This window comes from Somniosus microcephalus, chromosome 18, assembly GCF_052327205.1.
Source record: "Somniosus microcephalus isolate GS21.2 chromosome 18, FLI_Smic_1.0, whole genome shotgun sequence".
In the NCBI taxonomy this organism is placed as follows: domain Eukaryota; kingdom Metazoa; phylum Chordata; class Chondrichthyes; order Squaliformes; family Somniosidae; genus Somniosus; species Somniosus microcephalus.
The window spans coordinates 85477623-85495414 of NC_141004.1; the positions used below are offsets into that span (position 1 = coordinate 85477623).

General features: G+C 50.4%; 1 protein-coding gene across 1 annotated transcript in view; it reads right to left on the reverse strand.

Annotated features, from left to right (window-relative positions):
* Positions 1-5414: 5414 nt before the first annotated feature.
* Positions 5415-17792, reverse strand: part of LOC147105426 (immunoglobulin superfamily member 10-like) — a 349216-nt gene continuing 336838 nt past the window's right edge. Inside the window, exon 10 of the mRNA XM_086011724.1 lies at positions 5415-5684. The gene's annotated coding sequence lies outside the window, so the exon portion shown is untranslated. The remainder of the gene's footprint in view (positions 5685-17792) is intronic.

Here is a 17792-nt window from a genome sequence, read left to right on the forward strand (position 1 = left end):
CACGCTCCTCGCTCCACTCCCAGGTCCGCTCTGGTCGGGCCTCGCCTCGTTGCCGGTTTTATACCGTGGTCCTCGCTCCACTCCCAGGTCCGGTCTGGTCGGGCCTTGCCTCATTGCCGGTTTTATACCGCGCTCCTCGCTCCACTCCCAGGTCCGCTCTGGTCGGGCTTCGCCTCTTTGCCGGTTTTAGACTGCGCTCCTCGCTCCACTCCCAGGTCCGCTCTGGTCGGGCCGCACCTCGTTGCCGGTTTTATACCGCGCTCCTTGCTCCACTCCCAGGTCCGCTCTGGTCGGGCCTCGCCTCGTTGCCTGCTTTATACCGTGCTCCTCGCTCCACTCCCAGGTCCGCTCTGGTCGGGCCTTGCCTCATTGTCGGTTTTATACCGCGCTCCTCGCTCCACTCCCAGGTCCGCTCTGGTCGGGCTTCGCCTCATTGCCGGTTTTATACCGCGCTCCTCGCTCCACTCCCAGGTCCGCTCTGGTCGGGCTTCACCTCATTGCCGGTTTTATACCACGCTCCTCGCTCCACTCCCAGGTCCGCTCTGGTCGGGCTTCGCCTCTTTGCCAGTTTTAGACTGCGCTCCTCGCTCCACTCCCAGGTCCGCTCTGGTCGGGCCTCACCTCGTTGCCGGTTTTATACCGCGCTCCTCGCTCCACTCCCAGGTCCGCTCTGGTCGGGCCTCGCCTCGTTGCCTGCTTTATACCGTGCTCCTCGCTCCACTCCCAGGTCTGCTCTGGTCGGGCCTCGCCTCGTTGCCTGCTTTATACCACGCTCCTCGCTCCACTCCCAGGTCCGCTCTGGTCGGGCCTCGCCTCGTTGCCGGTTTTATACCATGGTCGTCGCTCCACTCCCATGTCCGCTCTGGTCGAGCCTCGCCTCTTTGCCAGTTTTAGACCGCGCTCCTCGCTCCACTCCCAGGTCCGCTCTGGTCGGGCCTCACCTCGTTGCCGGTTTTATACCGCGCTCCTCGCTCCACTCCCAGGTCCGCTCTGGTCGGGCCTCGCCTCGTTGCCGGTTTTATACCGTGCTCCTCGCCCCACTCCCAGGTCCGCTCTGGTCGGGCCTCGCCTCGTTGCCGGTTTTATACCGCGCTCCTCGCTCCACTCCCAGGTCCGCTCTGGTCGGGCCTCGCCTCGTTGCCGGTTTTATACCGCGCTCCTCGCTCCACTCCCAGGTCCGCTCTGGTCGGGCCTCGCCTCGTTGCCGGCTTTATACCACGCTCCTCACTCCACTCCCAGGTCCGCTCTGGTCGGGCCTCGCCTCGTTGCCGGTTTTATACCACGCTCCACACTCCACTCCCTTTCAAGTGGACGTAAATGATCCCATGGCACTATCAAAGAAGAGCATGAGTGTCCTGGCCAATATTTATCCCGCAACCAACATCACTAAAGCAGATTGTCAGATCATTCTCACATTGCTGTTTGTGGGAGCTTGCTGTGCACCAATTGGCTGCTGCGTTTCCTACATTACAACAGTGACTACCCTTCAAAAGCACTTTGTTGGCTGTAAAGCATTTTGGGACACCCTGAGGTTGTGAAAGGCGCTATATAAATGCAAGTTCTTTCTTTCTCACTTTTTGTAGCTCTTACTATCTGTTTTGTCACCCTTTGCTGATCTTTGTATCTTTCCCATTTGCCAGGATCCGTGCCACTTTTTGCTTTTTCTTTTAGTTTTATGCTGTCTCTTGCCTCTTTAGTCGTCCCTGGCTGTTTTTTGGCAAATAAAGCTCTTTCCCCTTCGGGGTATAAACTGGTGCTGTATCACATTAAATTATTTTTTGAACACCGCCCACTGATCTTGTCATTTTACACGTTAACAGATATGCCCAGTTTACTGTGGACAGTCTCTGTCTCATTGCATTAAAGTCGGCTTTACCTAAATCTAGACTCTTAGTAGCTGTTTCGCGTTTCTCCCTTTCAAACAGTACTTTGAACTCGATCATGTTATGATCGCTATTGGATAAATGTTCATGCATGGTTAGGCTGTTAACTAAATCTGGCTCATTACTCATTACTAAATCTAATATGGCATGGCCCCTTGTTGGGTCAATGGTGACCCCCCAGGATGTTGATGGTGGGGGATTCGGCGATGGTAATGCCGTTGAATATCAAGGGGCGCTGGTTAGACTCTCGCTTGTTGGAGATGGTCATTGCCTGGCACTTTTGTGGTGCGAATGTCACTTGGCACTTAGCAGCCCAAGCCTGAACGTTGTCCAGGTCTTGTTGCATGCGGGCATGGACTGCTTCATTATCTGAGGAGTTGTGAATGGCACTGAACACTGTGCAGTCTTCAACAAACATCCCCATTTCTGACCTTATGTTGGAGGGAAGGTCATTGATGAAGCAGCTGAAGATGATTGGGCCTTGGACACTGTACTGAGGAACTCCTGCAGTGATGTCCTGGGGCTGTGATGATTGACCTTCAGCCACCACAACCATCTTCCTTTGTGCTAGTTATGACTCTAGCCAGTGGCGAGTTTTCCCCCCAATTCCCATTGACTTCAGTTTTACTAGGGCTCCTTGATGCCACACTCGGTCAAATGCTGCCTTGATGTCAAGGGCAGTCACTCTCACCTCACCTCACCTCTGGAATTCAGCTCCTTTGTCCATGTTTGTCCATGTTTAGTACATGGTTTAGGTGAGGTCATTAGGATCCTGCTGGGGAAAGCTCAGTGAGCAGAAGGTGTCAGGTTAATGCAATTTAAGGAACATCAAAGGGTTTGTGTAAGAATTACGGCTAGTTGGGAAGCAACAGGTCTGTGTTTCTGCTGGTTTCAAGGTATGATGTTTCTAAACACAGAAAATTGCCTTATCATCTACTCATAAGAAATGGCACCAGCCACATTCCAGTTAGAATGGAGCATATGCGGTGGTGAATCGGACATTACCTCTTGGTGCTTGGTAGCACATGACACATAATAATCTCAGAATTGATATAAACATCTGACTTTGGCAATCCAGGTGCATAAATAGACTCACATTCAGTAATTCTTTGACATTCCTTGCCGAGAACTTACCTGGATTGGTTAGTTAGCAGACCCAGCTGATCTTCTCTTCTTAGGCAGTCCCTCGGAACCGAGGATGACTTGCTTCCACACTCAAAATGAGTTCTCAGGTGACTGATGAGTCCAATGCGGGACCGACAGTCTCTGTCACAGGTGGGGCAGACGGTGGTTGAAGGGGCGGGTGGGTGGGGTTCTTGGGTTGACGTGCGCTCCTTCTGCTGTTTGCGCTTGGCTTCCGCTTGCTCCCGGCAAAGAGACTCGAGGTGTTCGGCGCCTTCCCGGATGCTTCTCCTCCACTTTGTGCGGTTTGGGCCAGGGATTTCCAGGTGTCGGTGGGGATGTTGCACATTTTCAAGGAGGCTTTGAGGGTGTCCTTGAAACGTTTCCTCTGCCCACCTGGGGCTCTCTTGCCGTGTCAGAGCTCCGAGTAGAGCGCTTGTTTTGGGAGTCTCGTATCAGGCATGTAGACGATGTGGCCCGTCCATCGGAGCTGATTGAGCGTGGTCAAAGCTTCGATGCTGGGGATGTTGGCCTGAGCGAGAACACTGACGTTGGTACGCCTATCCTGACGATGGATTTGCAGGATCTTGCAGAGGCAGCATTGGTGGTACCTCTCCAGTGCTTTGAGGTGCTTGCTGCACATGGTCCATGTCTCTGAAGTAGACAGGAGGGCGGGTATCACTGCTGCTCTGTAGACCATGAGCTTGGTGCTGGTTTTGAGGTCCTGGTCTTCAAACACTCTCTTCCTCAGGTGACCGAAGGCTGCACTGGCACACTGAAGGTGGTGTTGGAATTTGTCATCGACGTCTGCCCTTGTTGACAGTAGGCTCCCTAGGTATGGAAAGTGGTTTACGTTGTCCAAGGCCTCGTCGTGGATTTTGATAATCGGGGAGCAGTACTGTGTGGCGGGGGCAGGTTGGTAGAGGACCTTTGTCTTACAGATGTTTAGTGTAAGGCCCATGCTCTCGTACGCTTCGGTGAAGGTGTGTAGGATGGTTTGGAGTTCGGTCTCAGAGTGTACGCAGACGCAAGCGACGTCTGTAAACTGTAATTCGACGACAGAGGATGGGATGACCTTGGATCTGGACTGGAGGCGATGGAGGTTGAACAGTTTCCTGTTTGTTCTGTAGATTAGCTCCACTCCAGCGGGGAGCTTACTGAGAGTGAGATGGAGCATTGAAGCCAGGAAGATCGAGAAGAGCGTTGGTGCGATGACACAGCCTTGCTTGACCCCGGTCCGTATTTGAATTAGGTCTGTGGTGGATCCGTTGGTCAGGATCACAGCTTGAATGTTGTCGCAAAGCAGGCGGAGGATGGTGACAAATTTTTGAGGGCAGCCGAATTTGAGGAGGACACTCCATAATCCCTCATGGTTGACGGTGTTGAAGGCCATTGTGAGATCAAAGAAGGCCATGTACAGCGGCTGATGCTGTTCCCTGCATTTATCTTGTAGTTGACGTGCGGTGAAGATCATTTCCATTGTGCCCCTTAGTGGGTGGAATCCGCATTGCGACTCTGGGAGGAGCTTTTCAGTCACTGGGAGAAGGCGATTGAGGAGGATTCTTCCGATGACTTTCCCTGTGGCAGACAGCAGGGAGACTCCTCTGTAATTACCGCAATTGGACTTGTCACCTTTCTTGAAGATGGTCACGATTACGGCATCTCTGTGATCCCCTGGCATGCTCTCCTCTTTCCAAATAAGAGACATGAGTTCATGTATTCACGCCAATAGTGCTTCTCCGCCATGTTTTAGTGCCTCGGCGGGGATTCCATCTGCTCCTGAGGCCTTGTTGTTCATCAGTTGTCGGATGGCCTTTTCAACCTCATGCCGGGCTGGGGTTGTGCTGAGGTGGTGGCGGGTAGCATGCTGCGGGATGGAGTTGAGGACACGCGCGTCGAAGACAGAGTCTCGGTTAAGGAGATCTTCGAAGTGCTCCGAAGTTAGTTAGCAGACCTACTGGTAAGTATATATACATATAAATTGCTTGTACTTGCTGTCGATATTAATAAAACCAACAAGTTGATTTATCTTTGGTGTGCAAACATATAATTGGATTGATCTACTTGGGTTGATGCAACACTTCCGGAACTTGGATGTTCCCTTGAGTATCACTACGGAGGACTGACTGTATTCAAGGTGCAGTCTGAACATTGCCCCTTACAGTTTCAGCGTGACACCCTCACATTTAGCCTCTGTGGACCAGGCATAGCAGCTCAGCATTTGGTTAACTTTGTTGAATTCTGCTCTGCAATCACTGAACAGGGTTCGCGTTGGACCTACCATCATTCCCAGGCCACTCCCTGAGCTCAGTTAACAGTATTCATTGAGTAAGTGCTGTGGCCATTTTTAGTTACAAGGTGTAACATCTCGGATTAATCTGTATTGAATGACGACAATGTAAAGCAGCATGTCTGGAATAATCACAGCTTTATTTAGCAGAGTAAGGGAAAGCTAACATAATGAAAATCGGATGAATAACAATTGGTCCTCTGGCTCCTAATTTATTGTCTGTAATCACCTTCGTCCTCTTCAACAATTCAAAGACAAGTTTCTCAGTGCAGCATTAATAATGGAGCTCTTTATAAATGTAAGATGTGTTAGCTCCACAATATTGCAGTTAGTATATAACTCCAGCTAATGGAAGATGGTCAGAAACCTGTATTTAATCACAACAGCTCCTGTAAAACAGAGAGGAGAAAAAGGGCTTTACGTGAAACGGTGATCAGAAAAAGACATACCTGCAGGATAGTCTCATTATATAAACAGTCTCACTATATGCACTGTAACTTATAACGTTATGCTTTGGTACTTCACCTTGTAACGTTATACTCTGGTATTTTACCCTGTCCTCGGGTACTGTCCCCATCTCCCTCAAATCTGCTGTCATCACACCTCTCCTCAAAAAAAAATCCTTGACCCCTCTGTCCTTGCAAACTACTGCCACATCTCCAGAGTCCTCGAACGTGTTATCACCTCCCAAATCCGTGCCCATCTTTCCCGCAATTCCATATTTGAATCCCTCCAATCCGGTTTCCGCCAAAACGGCTCTCAACAAAGTCACAAATGACATCCTTTGTGACTGTGACAAAAGTAAACTATCCCTCCTCGTCCTTCTTGACCTGTCTGCAGCCTTTGACACGGTTGACCACTCCATCCTTCTCCAAAGTCTCTCCACTTTTGCCCAGCTGGGTGGGACTGCACTCGCCTGGTTCCATTCTTATCTATCTAATCATAACCGGAGAATGATGTGCGGGTTAGGTTGATTGGCTATGATAAATTGACCCTTAGTGTTAGGGGGATTAAATACGTGGGGTTACGGGGATAGGGTGGGATATGTGTTGGTGTAGGGGTTACGGGGATCGGGTGGGATATGTGTCGGTGCAGGCTCGATGGGCCGAAATGGCCTCTATCTGCACTGTGTGGTTTCTGTGATTTCTGTGATTTCTGTGAATGACCTGCAACGGCTTCTCTTCCCATTCCCTACCTCTGCTGTCCCCCTGTGGCCTGTGGTGGTGTTGTTTGGCACGTACGCCCAGTCAGTTATGCCGCTGACTGTTTCTGAGCGGTTCAAATGACTCCCACGCCCCTGGGTTCTAGATGCCGGACTTAGGTACAAGGTGGCGGTACAGAGAAGACTCGGGTAGACAGGTGGTTGGATGTAAACAAAAACCAAAATTTTATTGAAGAGGAACAATTGATACAATCTTATGGAAAATTACTAGTGTACACTTCTGCAGGCAAAATACAAAAGAATAACTATACTTATACGGGGAATGGGGAACACACGGCACATCGAGGGAAAACAACTATCTTAACAATCCCCTTATCCCACCCCCTATACCTAACTAGATCAAGCTATGAGGGGTCAGAACTTCATGCTCACCAATCAAAAGGGGTCTGCTGGACTCAAAACAGCGGTTGGGTTCGGGTTTCACTCTTGGGGCTCTCTGGAGCCTGCCGTCATCACGTGGTCTCCGAGTGCTGCAAGGGCGTTGTCCAGGTTCGAGTACCCCAAAGTTAAAGTCTCTGTTTGGGTACTTTACCTTGCAGGGATGATTCTTCGTCATCGGCCGACTATTTGAATTTGTGTGAAGATAGTCGCAGGTTGGCTGAGGCTGAAGGCCTGATGATTCGAAGCCTCCCCTCAGTTCGTCTCCTCAGTTGGTCTTCTTCGGTCGGTCTTCCCTCCCCTCGTCGCGTCCCGCCTGGCCTGGCCTGAATTGTCCGTGTCCACCCGATGCAGTGCCTGGGCGAGTTCCAGATGGAGTGGGGAAAAGGCATGGGCAAAGGCCAGGGGGTAAGCACGGGACAGGGAAAGAGTGACAGCCACGAGGGCGAGGGGCGGAAGAGCCGAGCAGAGCAGAGAGAGCAGCGCGCGAGATTGCTACCCGGGGCCTTCAATTATACTCTTTTCGAAAACCCTTATCTGCGCGCCAAATTAGGTTAGTTCTTTGTCTTAATCTTGGCAGGCTATTTTAAATAATGGTAGCAATCCATACTAACTGTTTTTAGATGGCCGGTAATCGCATCTACCGGCCCGATAATTGACTTGTTTTGTTAATGAATGTTCCTTGATGGGCCTGTCCAGCCTCGACGGCTTTCTTAATCTGTTGTCGATTTATATATGCAAACTGCTTGAAGGCCTTAACTATAGGCCTAACTGAATTTAGATTTGTCTCCAATTCAGTCTAATACATAATTCAAAGTCCTGTCTGGTTTCAAAATACAAAGACCTAGAAATTCAGTATAGCCATGTTTGGGGCGCTACAGCATGGCGTTCGCTAACTTTTGCGCCCGGCGCAACTTAGCGCCACCTTCGCCGATATTCAGTTGCATCGCCCCAAGAGGTTGCTGCTGCGCTAAAGCAGGCGGTGCACGGCTATCATTAGGCGCCAAGCCGGCGATCCGGGGTGCAAACACCGAAGGCGGGCGCAGCGCAGGTGCGGCGAGTTGCTCATTGAGGGCAGACAGTAAGGCGCTGGTCAGCACTTAAAGGGGGAGGGTGGAATTGTTTGGCTGCCACACCCTGCACACTGCAGCCCTAAGGCAAGGCCTGAACACTGCTTCTGGAACTGCTGCATGCCCAGGAGAGTGGAGAAGGCCATGGAAAGAGCACAGTGCTTCGGCGAGGGTGACCTGAGGCTGCTGGTTGGCGCAGTGGACCACAGGTGCCATATCCTCTTCCCTGAGGGTGGCAGGAGGCCGCTGACCACCGAATATCGGAAAGCATGGAGAGATGTGGCAAACAGGGTCACGTCCAACAGCGTGGTTGGCAGGACACCAACCCAATGCCGGAAAAAATTCAACGACCTCACTCGGGTTGTCAGGGTGAGTACCCTTTCCAGTATCCTCCTCATCCCTGCATGTGCACCTCACTTTATGGCAAAAGGGGCCTGAAAGCCCTAATGGCCAGCCCTCATCCAGCAGCTACGGGACTGTCATGAAAAGCACTTGCACATTCAGGACTTTACACACTGTCAGGGCTAATTGACCATGGGAGGCAGCGCGGGCAAGATCAGGGCTTGACACTGTCAGGGCTAATCGACCATGGGAGGCAGTGCGGGCAAGATCAGGGCTTGACACTGTACTTAGAGGCTGTCCTTTCTCTTGCAGGCCAAGCTGGCGCATAACAGAAGGCAGCAGTGACAGACCGGGGGAGGCCGTCCTGACCTGATACAGCTGAGCGACCTCGAGCAGCGAGTGGAGCGGATCATGGCAGGCCGGCTGAGTGGCCCTGTCACCACTGGAGATGCTGACCCTATTCTGGGCACCAATGGTAAGGTCATCACCTTTTTGACCTCTCCCTTTCCACTTGCGCCTCACACCAGCATCCTTTGCCACTATCGAACCAATGCAGTGCACAGCAGCACTCATGCCTCCCTCGCTGCCGCCCTGTCCTCACTCTAAAGCAACTCTTGTGCCTCCCTGCTTTCAGATGGTGATTCGCCAGGTGAGGAGGCGGCCCCTCAAGCTGGCACTGTGTCTGAGTCAGACATAGAGGAGGAGGAAGAGGAAGCCAGCCCATGAGGGACACCCTCAGCCGAGGCAGCCCATGGCCATGATGGTGATATGTCTTCCCTGGAGGGGAGCAGGGGGGAAGGGTCAGAGGATAGTGAAGCTCCGGGGAGCAGCGGGCTGCAGCAACGTGGGAGGGGTGGGCAAGCTCGGCAGCCTTCTCCCCAGAGGGTGAGTGCGTCCTCCAGTCCTGCTATGGTGAGCGCAGAGGAGGTGCGGCTCCAAGCGGAAATGGGCGCCCAGGCTGAGGGCAGGCACACTGAGCTCATGGCTGCAGTGGCAAGGATGCCTGACTCCATAGAGTCACTGGCAAGGAGTGTGCAGGAGTTCGGGGCAGCACAGGCCAGGAGTCTGCAGGACGTCGCGGCAGCACAGGTCAGGAGTCTGCAACAATTCAGTGCAGCACAGGCCAGGAGTCTGCAGGATGTCGCGGCAGCACAGGCTAGGAGTCAGCAGGACTTCACTGCATCACAGGCGGCTTCTAGCCAAGTGCTCAGTCGTGCCGTGCATTCACTGGCTGCTGTCATGCAGACACAGACCAGGGCCACACGGGCACTAACTGCTGCCACACTCGCTGGATCGGCCAGGCATTGCAGGTGCACTCGCCGTGCCGCAGCAGCCCAGCAGTCTGTGCCTCAGCAGATTGCTGCGCATGCTGCAGTGCTGGCCCGTGCGCGTGCCAATGTATCAGCCGACCAGGGAGTGCCTGTGATCTGTCAGTTTGGCAGCATTCCTGCAGCCAACACTGTCACTCCTCCATTGCAGCTGCCACCAGCTGTTGGACAGTCTGCTGCCGCCCAAGCAGAGTTGGAGCAGTCAGCAGCCGGCCCCTCCAGGCCCAGAGCTGGTCCAGGCCGACCCCCAAGGGCATCTGCTGTCTCACCATCTGACCCTCAGCAGCCTTCCCCCAGCCTTGCTGCAGCCACTGGGGTCCCATTGAGGAGGAGCTGCAGGGCGGGTAGGGGCCAGTCACGGAAGTGAAACGGATCACCCTCGCAGAAGAAAAGTAGAAGGTGTGGCCAAATGTTTTGTTTTATTTATAAAGGCTGAGAATGCTGTATTTGTTTCATATATAAAGGCCGAGACTGGTATATTTGTGTTTTTGGGGGGGGTTTCTCTCCATTAGTTTGTCATGTGGGAAGGGCACAGAGGTATCACAGTAAAAAACAATTCTTAAATCGCACTGTCCATGTTTTCTTTTGGAAGTCCTGGTTGCCCTGCTCAGCTGAGGGCTTGTGGAGCGGCTACATTCATCTTCTGCCATTGAGAGGGGGCCTAGAACCAACGTGCAATAAGCCGCCGACGGGCGGCCCTTGCACTTTCTGCCTCCCTCCTGTGCTGGTCCTCCTCCTCCTCCTCCTCCTCCTCCTTCTCCTCTGGTGGTCCTCCAATGTCTGCTGGCAGTGGCTGAGTCCTGCGGATAGCCAGGTTGTGCAGCATGCAGCACACGGCAATGAAACGGGAGACTCGCTCAGGCGAGTACTGTAGGGCTCCCCCGGAATGATCCAGACAGCGGAACCGTTGCTTCAGCACACCGATTGTTTGCTCAATGATGTTCCTGGTTGCTTGATGGCTGTCATTGTAACCCTCTTCAGCAGGGGTGCTGGGCGCACGGAGCGGGGTCATCAGCCAGGTGCACAAAGGATAGCCTTTGTCCCCGAGAAGCCACCCTTGTGGGTGAGGCTGGGCCTCGAACATGTCTGCCACAGAAGTCTGGTGCAGGATGAAGGCATCGTGGCTGCTGCCTGGAAAGCGGGCATTGACAGCTCGGATGAGCTGCCTGTGGCCACACACCAACTGCACGTTGAGCGAATGGTAGCCCTTCCGGTTGCGGTAATCCTCGGCATTCTCTAGAGGTGCCCGCAAAGCCACATGCATGCAGTCATTGGCGCCCTGCACCATGGGGAAGCCTGCTAATGCTGCAAAGCCCATTGCACGCTCTTGCTGCTTGTCAACGGTCATGGGGAAGGAGATGAACTGACGTCTCCTTCTGAAAAGGGCATTGGTCACCTGGCGGATGCAGCAATGTACCGCGAACTGGGAGATGTTGGAAATGTCCCCAGTAGCGGATTGGAAGGAGCCGGTGGCATAGAAGTTGAGAGCCACCGTCACCTTCACTGCCACCAACAGAGACGTCCTGCTCCTCAGCTGTGGCTGCAGATCTCCACAAAGCAGGTGGCAGATCTCCGTGACCACCGCCCTTCTGAATCGCAGCCTCCGAACACACTACTCCTCAGACATATTCAGATATGAGAACTGCTGGCGGTATACCCTGGGTGGGTAAGGCCTCCTTTGCCGATGCCTGTTGGCCCTTCTCCATCTGGCCATGACTGGCACTCTCTCACGGCGTCTCTGAGCCCTTTGAATGCAATGGAGAAACCCAACGTTTCCACCCATTGCAGCTCCCATTATATGTTTCCAATCAATGCTATGACACTGCAAGTACAAAGCTGTGGCCTGAAGCCACAAGTACCTATGCGAGTGTTGAGCCAAACCAGAAAGCTCTCTACCTTTTTCTCTCTCCAAAGATCCATCTCTGACAAAGAAGGAGTGGTGCAAAATGGCTGCCATTTATTCTGCAGGAGGAGTCCCCTTAAATTAACGCCCCCCACACCCCGCAGCGACTGGGAACTGTTCCCCTCTACCAGTCGCTAGGGGCACCAGGCGCACAATAGGCCGGCGCCACTGAATTTCCGGTTCGGGGTGCACAAAGGGCGTTGCAGCATGAAATTATGTCAGGATCTGCGCGCGCAAAGGTTTTGCGCCACCGCTATATCTTAACTGAAGTTCGCGAGAGGCGCAGATCGCGCCGCGCCCAGGCGCTAGCTGCTTAGCGCCCCACTTCTCCTCCTCCTAAGGCGCTAGCGGCTGGCGCAAACAACTGAATTTCTAGGCCAAAGTCTCTCTTCATAGAAACTGCAGCTTTGGTTTCGATCCACAAGCTGTCTGCGTTGCAGAGTCCAAGTTTTAAAATCTCACAGGCTTTCTGTCACGAGGCGCGGATGCCATTTTGGGTACCCCTTTTCATTAAAAATGTCCATGCAGGGTCCCTTTTCATATTAATAACCTTCGGGAAGATGTAGAAATTTTGCGAATCTTACACCCCAAGGATCTATCCTTGGCCCCCTATTTCTCATCTACATGTTGCCCCTTGGCGACATCATCCGAAATCACAGCGTCAGTTTAGACATGTACGCTGACGACACCCAGCTCTACATCACTACCTCTTCTCTTGACCACCTCCACGGTGTCTAAATTGTCAGGCTGCTTGTCCGACATACAGTTCTGGATGAGCAGAAATTTTCTCCAATTAAATATTGGGAAAACCGAAGCCTTTGTTTTCAGTCCCTGCCACAAACTCCATTCCCGAGCCACTGAATCCATCCCTCTCCCTAACATCTGCCTCAGGCTGAACCACATTGTTCGCAAACTTGGTGTCATATTTGACCCTGAAATGAGCTTCTGACCACATATCCGCAGCATAACAAAGATCGCCTACTTCCAACTCCATAGTCAGCGGCTGACCTGGGAGTGCAGTGAGCAGCGACGCCCGACCAGAGCGGACCTGCGTGAGGTAGAGGCAGCGCGGCAACTTTAAAAGGAGGGGCGAGGCGAGGCCCGACCACAGCGGCTGACCTGGGAGTGCAGTGAGCAGCGACGCCCGACCAGAGCGGACCTGCGTGAGGTAGAGGCAGCGCGGCAACTTTAAAAGGAGGGGCGAGGCGAGGCATACCAATTCAACAGCAGGGGAGAGAGGTAAAAAGTAATCGAAGTGTGATGTCACCAGGAAGGAGGTAAGTGATTGGTTGGATTGGTTGGTGAGTATTTCTTCTTTTTATTACAATCTTAAATTCTGCAGTTTTTTTCTAGGGTCTCTGTGCTGTAGTGGAGACAGTTGGTAAACCATTTAACTGGTGTAATTAGAGGGATTGATTTAATTTAAATCCAATTAATTAAAGGGGATACTAGCATCTATAATCGGGAAGAGGGTGTCCATAACTAACAATAAATTTTTTAAAAATTAATTACATAGAATGGAGCAGGTGATGTGTTACTGTTGCGAGATGTGGGAGCCGGTAGACCCCATTGAGGCTAACGGTGAGTACATCTGTGACAAGTGTCTGCTGCTACAGGATCTCCAGCTCCGTGTTGATGAGCTGGAGTCTGAGCTTCAGATACTGCGACACATCAGGGAGGGGGAGAAGTACCTGGACTCTGTGTATCAGGAGGTGGTCACACCTATGAAGTTAATTAATTCAGATGTAGCCCATGGCCAGGGTCAGGACGGTGTGACTACGAGTGAGGCAGGTACGGGGAACCAGGAGGTAGTGTTGGAGGAGCTGCAGCCCTTGCTCTTGACCAACAGGTTCGAGGTTCTTACTCCCTGTGGGGACGGGAGCAGGGGCTGCAGGGAGGATGAGCAACCTGGCCACAGCACCGTGGAACGGGGGGCCATTCAAGAGGGGGGAGTAAATAGAAATGTTGTAGTGGTAGGGGATAGTGTTATTAGGGGGATAGATAGAGTTCTCTGCAGCCAAGAGCGAGAGTCCCGTAGGCTGTGTTGCCTACCCGGTGCCAGGGTTAAGGACATCTCCTCTGGGCTGGAAAGAAACTTGCAGTGGGAGGGGGTGGATCCAGTCGTCGTGGTCCATGTTGGTACAAACGACATAGATAGGACTAGGAAGCCGGTTCTGTTAAAGGAGTATGAGCAGCTAGGGGTCAAATTAAAAAACAGAACCTCAAAGGTAATAATCTCCGAATTATTACCTGAGCCACGAGCGAATTTGGCTAGGACAAATAAAATCAGAGAGTTAAATGCGTGGCTCAAAGACTGGTGTGGGAGAAATGGGTTTTGCTTCCTGGGACACTGGCACCAGTACTGGGGCAGGAGGGAGCTGTTCCATTGGGATGGGCTTCACTTGGCCAGTGCTGGGACTAGGGTCCTGGCGGATCATATAACTAGGGCTGTAGAGAGGGCTTTAAACTAACTAGAGGGGGGGAGGTTCCTAGAGAACAAATAATAAAAATGACAACAGAGAAGGTCATAGACTTAGGTAGCAGTGGGGAAATGAAAAACCAGAGCGTGTCAGGAAGGGGCAGAAGGTATGGAGTAAAAGGTAAAGTAATAAAAAGGGCAAAAGCAGGAACTAAGTGTCAAAAAACACATTTGAAAGTTCTCTATCTGAATGCACGTAGCATTCGCAACAAAATAGATGAGTTAATGGCACAAATAGCTACATATGGGTATGATCTTGTGGCCATTACAGAAACATGGCTGCAGGGTGACAATGCCTGGGAATTAAACATACCAGGTTATTTAACGATCAGGAAGGACAGGCAGGAAGGAAGGGAAGGTGGGGTGGCTATGTTAATAAAGGAAGGAATCACTGTAATACAGAGAAATGATATTGGGTCAAAAGATCAGGATAATGAAACAGTTTGGGTGGAGATCAGGAATAATAAGGGGAAAAAAACACTAGTGGGCGTAGTCTATAGGCCTCCGAACAGTTGCAACTCGGTTGGACGGAGTATCAATCAGGAAATAGTTGAGGCTTGTAATAAGGGAACATCTATAATTATGGGGGATTTTAACTATCATTTTAACTGGACAAATCAAAATGGGCAGGGCTGCCTTGAGGATGAGTTCATTGAGTGTATTAGGGATGGGTTTCTTGAGCAGTATGTAACTGAACCGACCAGGGGGCAAGCAACCTTAGATCTGGTCCTGTGTAACGAGACAGGATTAATTAAAAATGTCCTAGTAAAGGATCCCCTTGGAATGAGTGACCATAACATGGTTGAATTCCATGTTCAATTAGAGGGTGAGGAGGTTGTATCTCAAACAAGCGTGCTAAGCTTGAATAAAGGAGACTATGAAGGTATGAGAGCATAATTGAGCAAAGTGGATTGGGAAAATAGATTAAAGGGTAAGACAATACATGATCAGTGGTGTACATTTAAGGAGTTATTTTACAACTTCCAAAAAAAGTATATTCCACTGAGAAGAAAAGGGTGTAAAAGAAAAGTCAGCCATCCGTGGCTAAGTAAAGAAATTAAGGATAGTATTCGACTAAAAACAAGGGCATATAAGGTAGCCAAATCTAGTGGGAGGATAGAGGATTGGGAAAACTTTAAAAGACAGCAAAAAATAACAAAAAGATTGATTAGGAAAGGGAAGATAGATTATGAAAGTAAATTAGCAAAAAATATAAAAACAGATAGTAAGAGTTTTTATAGTTATATGAAAAGAAAAAGGGTGGCTAAAGTAAATGTTGGTCCCTTAGAGGATGAGGCTGGGAAATTAATGGTGGGAAATATGGAGACGGCAAAAACACTGAATAAATATTTTGTATCAGTCTTTACAGTAGAGGACACCAAGAATATCCCAACACTGGACAAGCAGGGGGCTATAGCGGGGGAGGAGATAAACATGATCAAAATCACTAAGGAAGTGGTACTCGGTAAAATAATGGGACTCAAGGCGGATAAATCGCCTGGACCTGATGGCTTACATCCAAGGGTCTTGAGGGAAGTGGCGGTAGGGATTGTGGATGCATTGGTAATAATCTTCCAAAACTCCCTGGACTCAGCAAAGGTCCCAGCAGACTGGAAAACTGCTAATGTAACACCCTTATTTAAAAAGGGCAGTAGACAGAAGGCTGGAAACTATAGACCAGTTAGCCTAACATCTGTGGTAGGTAAAATTTTGGAGTCCATTATTAAGGAGACATTAACAGGACATTTGGATAATCATAGTTTAATAAGACAAAGTCAGCATGGTTTTATGAAGGGGAAGTCATGTTTGACAAATTTGCTGGAGTTCTTTGAGGAAGTAACATACAGGGTGGATAAAGGTGAACCAGTGGACGTAGTGTATTTAGACTTCCAAAAGGCATTTGACAAGGTGCCACACAAAAGATTATTGCTTAAGATAAAAAATCACGGGATTGGGGGTAATATTCTGGCATGGATAGAGGATTGGCTATCTAACAGAAGGCAGAGAGTTGGGATAAATGGTTCATTCTCAGACTGGCAATCAGTAACCAGTGGTGTTCCGCAGGGGTCAGTGCTGGGTCCCCAACTCTTTACAATCTATATTAACGATTTGGAGGAGGGGACCGAGTGTAACATATCAAAGTTTGCAGATGATACTAAGATGGGAGGGAAAGTAGTGAGAGAGGAGGACATAAAAACCTGCAAGGGGACATAGACAGGCTAAGTAAGTGGGCAGAGACTTGGCAGATGGAATACAATACTGGAAAGTGTGAGGTTATGCACTTTGGCAGGAAAAATCGTAGAGCAAGTTATTATCTTAATGGCAAGAAACTAGAAAGTACTGAAGTACAAAGGGATCTGGGGGTCCTGGTGCACGAAACTCAAAAGGTTAGTATGCAGGTGCAGCAAGTGACTAAGAAGGCCAATGGAATGTTGGCTTTCATTGCTAGGGGGATAGAATATAAAAATAGGGAGGTATTGCTTCAGTTGTACAAGGTATTGGTGAGACCGCACCTGGAATACTGCATACAGTTTTGGTGTCCATACTTAAGAAAAGACATACTTGCTCTCGAGTCAGTACAAAGAAGGTTCACTCGGTTAATCCCGGGGATGAGGGGATGGACATATGAGGAGAGGTTGAGTAGATTGGGACTCTACTCATTGGCGTTCAGAAGAATGAGAGGCGATCTTATTGAAACATATAAGATTGTGAAGGGGTTGGATCAGGTGGATGCGGGGAGGATGTTCCAGAAGATGGGTGAAACTAGAACTAGGGGGCATAGTCTTAGAATAAGGGGCTGCTCTTTCAAAACTGAGATGAGGAGGAACTACTTCACTCAGAGGGTGGTAGGTCCATGGAATATGCTGCCCCAAAAAGCTGTCGAAGCTACATCATTACATAAATTTAAAACAGAAATAGACAGTTTCCTAGAAGAAAAGGGAATTAAGGGTTACGGGGAGCGGGCAGGAATTTGGACATGAGTTTAGGTGCGGATCGGTCATGGCCCTGTGGGTAGCGGAGCGGGCCCAGGGGCCGTGTAGCCTGATCCTGCTCCTGTTTCATGTGTCTAATTCTGTTAGATTCAGGAGATAGTCCTGTCATAGTGGATTGGCAGTTAGGATCAGATCAGCCATGATCTTATTGAATGGCGGAGCAGGCTCGAGGGGCCAATTGGCCTACTCCTGCTCCTACTTCTTACGTTCTTATAAACATAGAAGATAGGAATAGGAGTAGGCCATTCGGCCCCTGGAGCCTGCTCCGCCATTCAATGTGATCATGGCTGATCATCCAAATTCAGTACCCGGTCCCTGCTTTCTCCCCATACCCCTTGATCCCTTTAGCCTTAAGAAATATATCCAACTCCTTCTTGAATATATTTAATGAATTGGCCTCTACTGCCTTCTGTGGTAGAGAATTCCACAGGCTCACCACTCTCTGGGTGAAGAAATTCCTCCTAATTTCTGTCCTAAATGGCATACCCTTTATCCTTAGACTGTGACCCCTGGTTCTGGACTCCCCGACCATCGGGAACATCCTTCCTGCATCTAGTCTGTCCAGTCCTGTCAGAATTTTATAAGTTTCAATGAGATCCCCTCTCATTCTTCTAAACTCCAGCGAGTACAAGCCCAATTGACCCAATCTGTCCTCATACGTCATACCTGCCATCCCAGGCATCAGCCTGGTGAATCTTCGCTGAACTCCTTCCATGGCAAGAACATCCTTCCTCGGATAAGGCGACCAAAACTGCACACAATACTCAAGATGTGGTCTCACC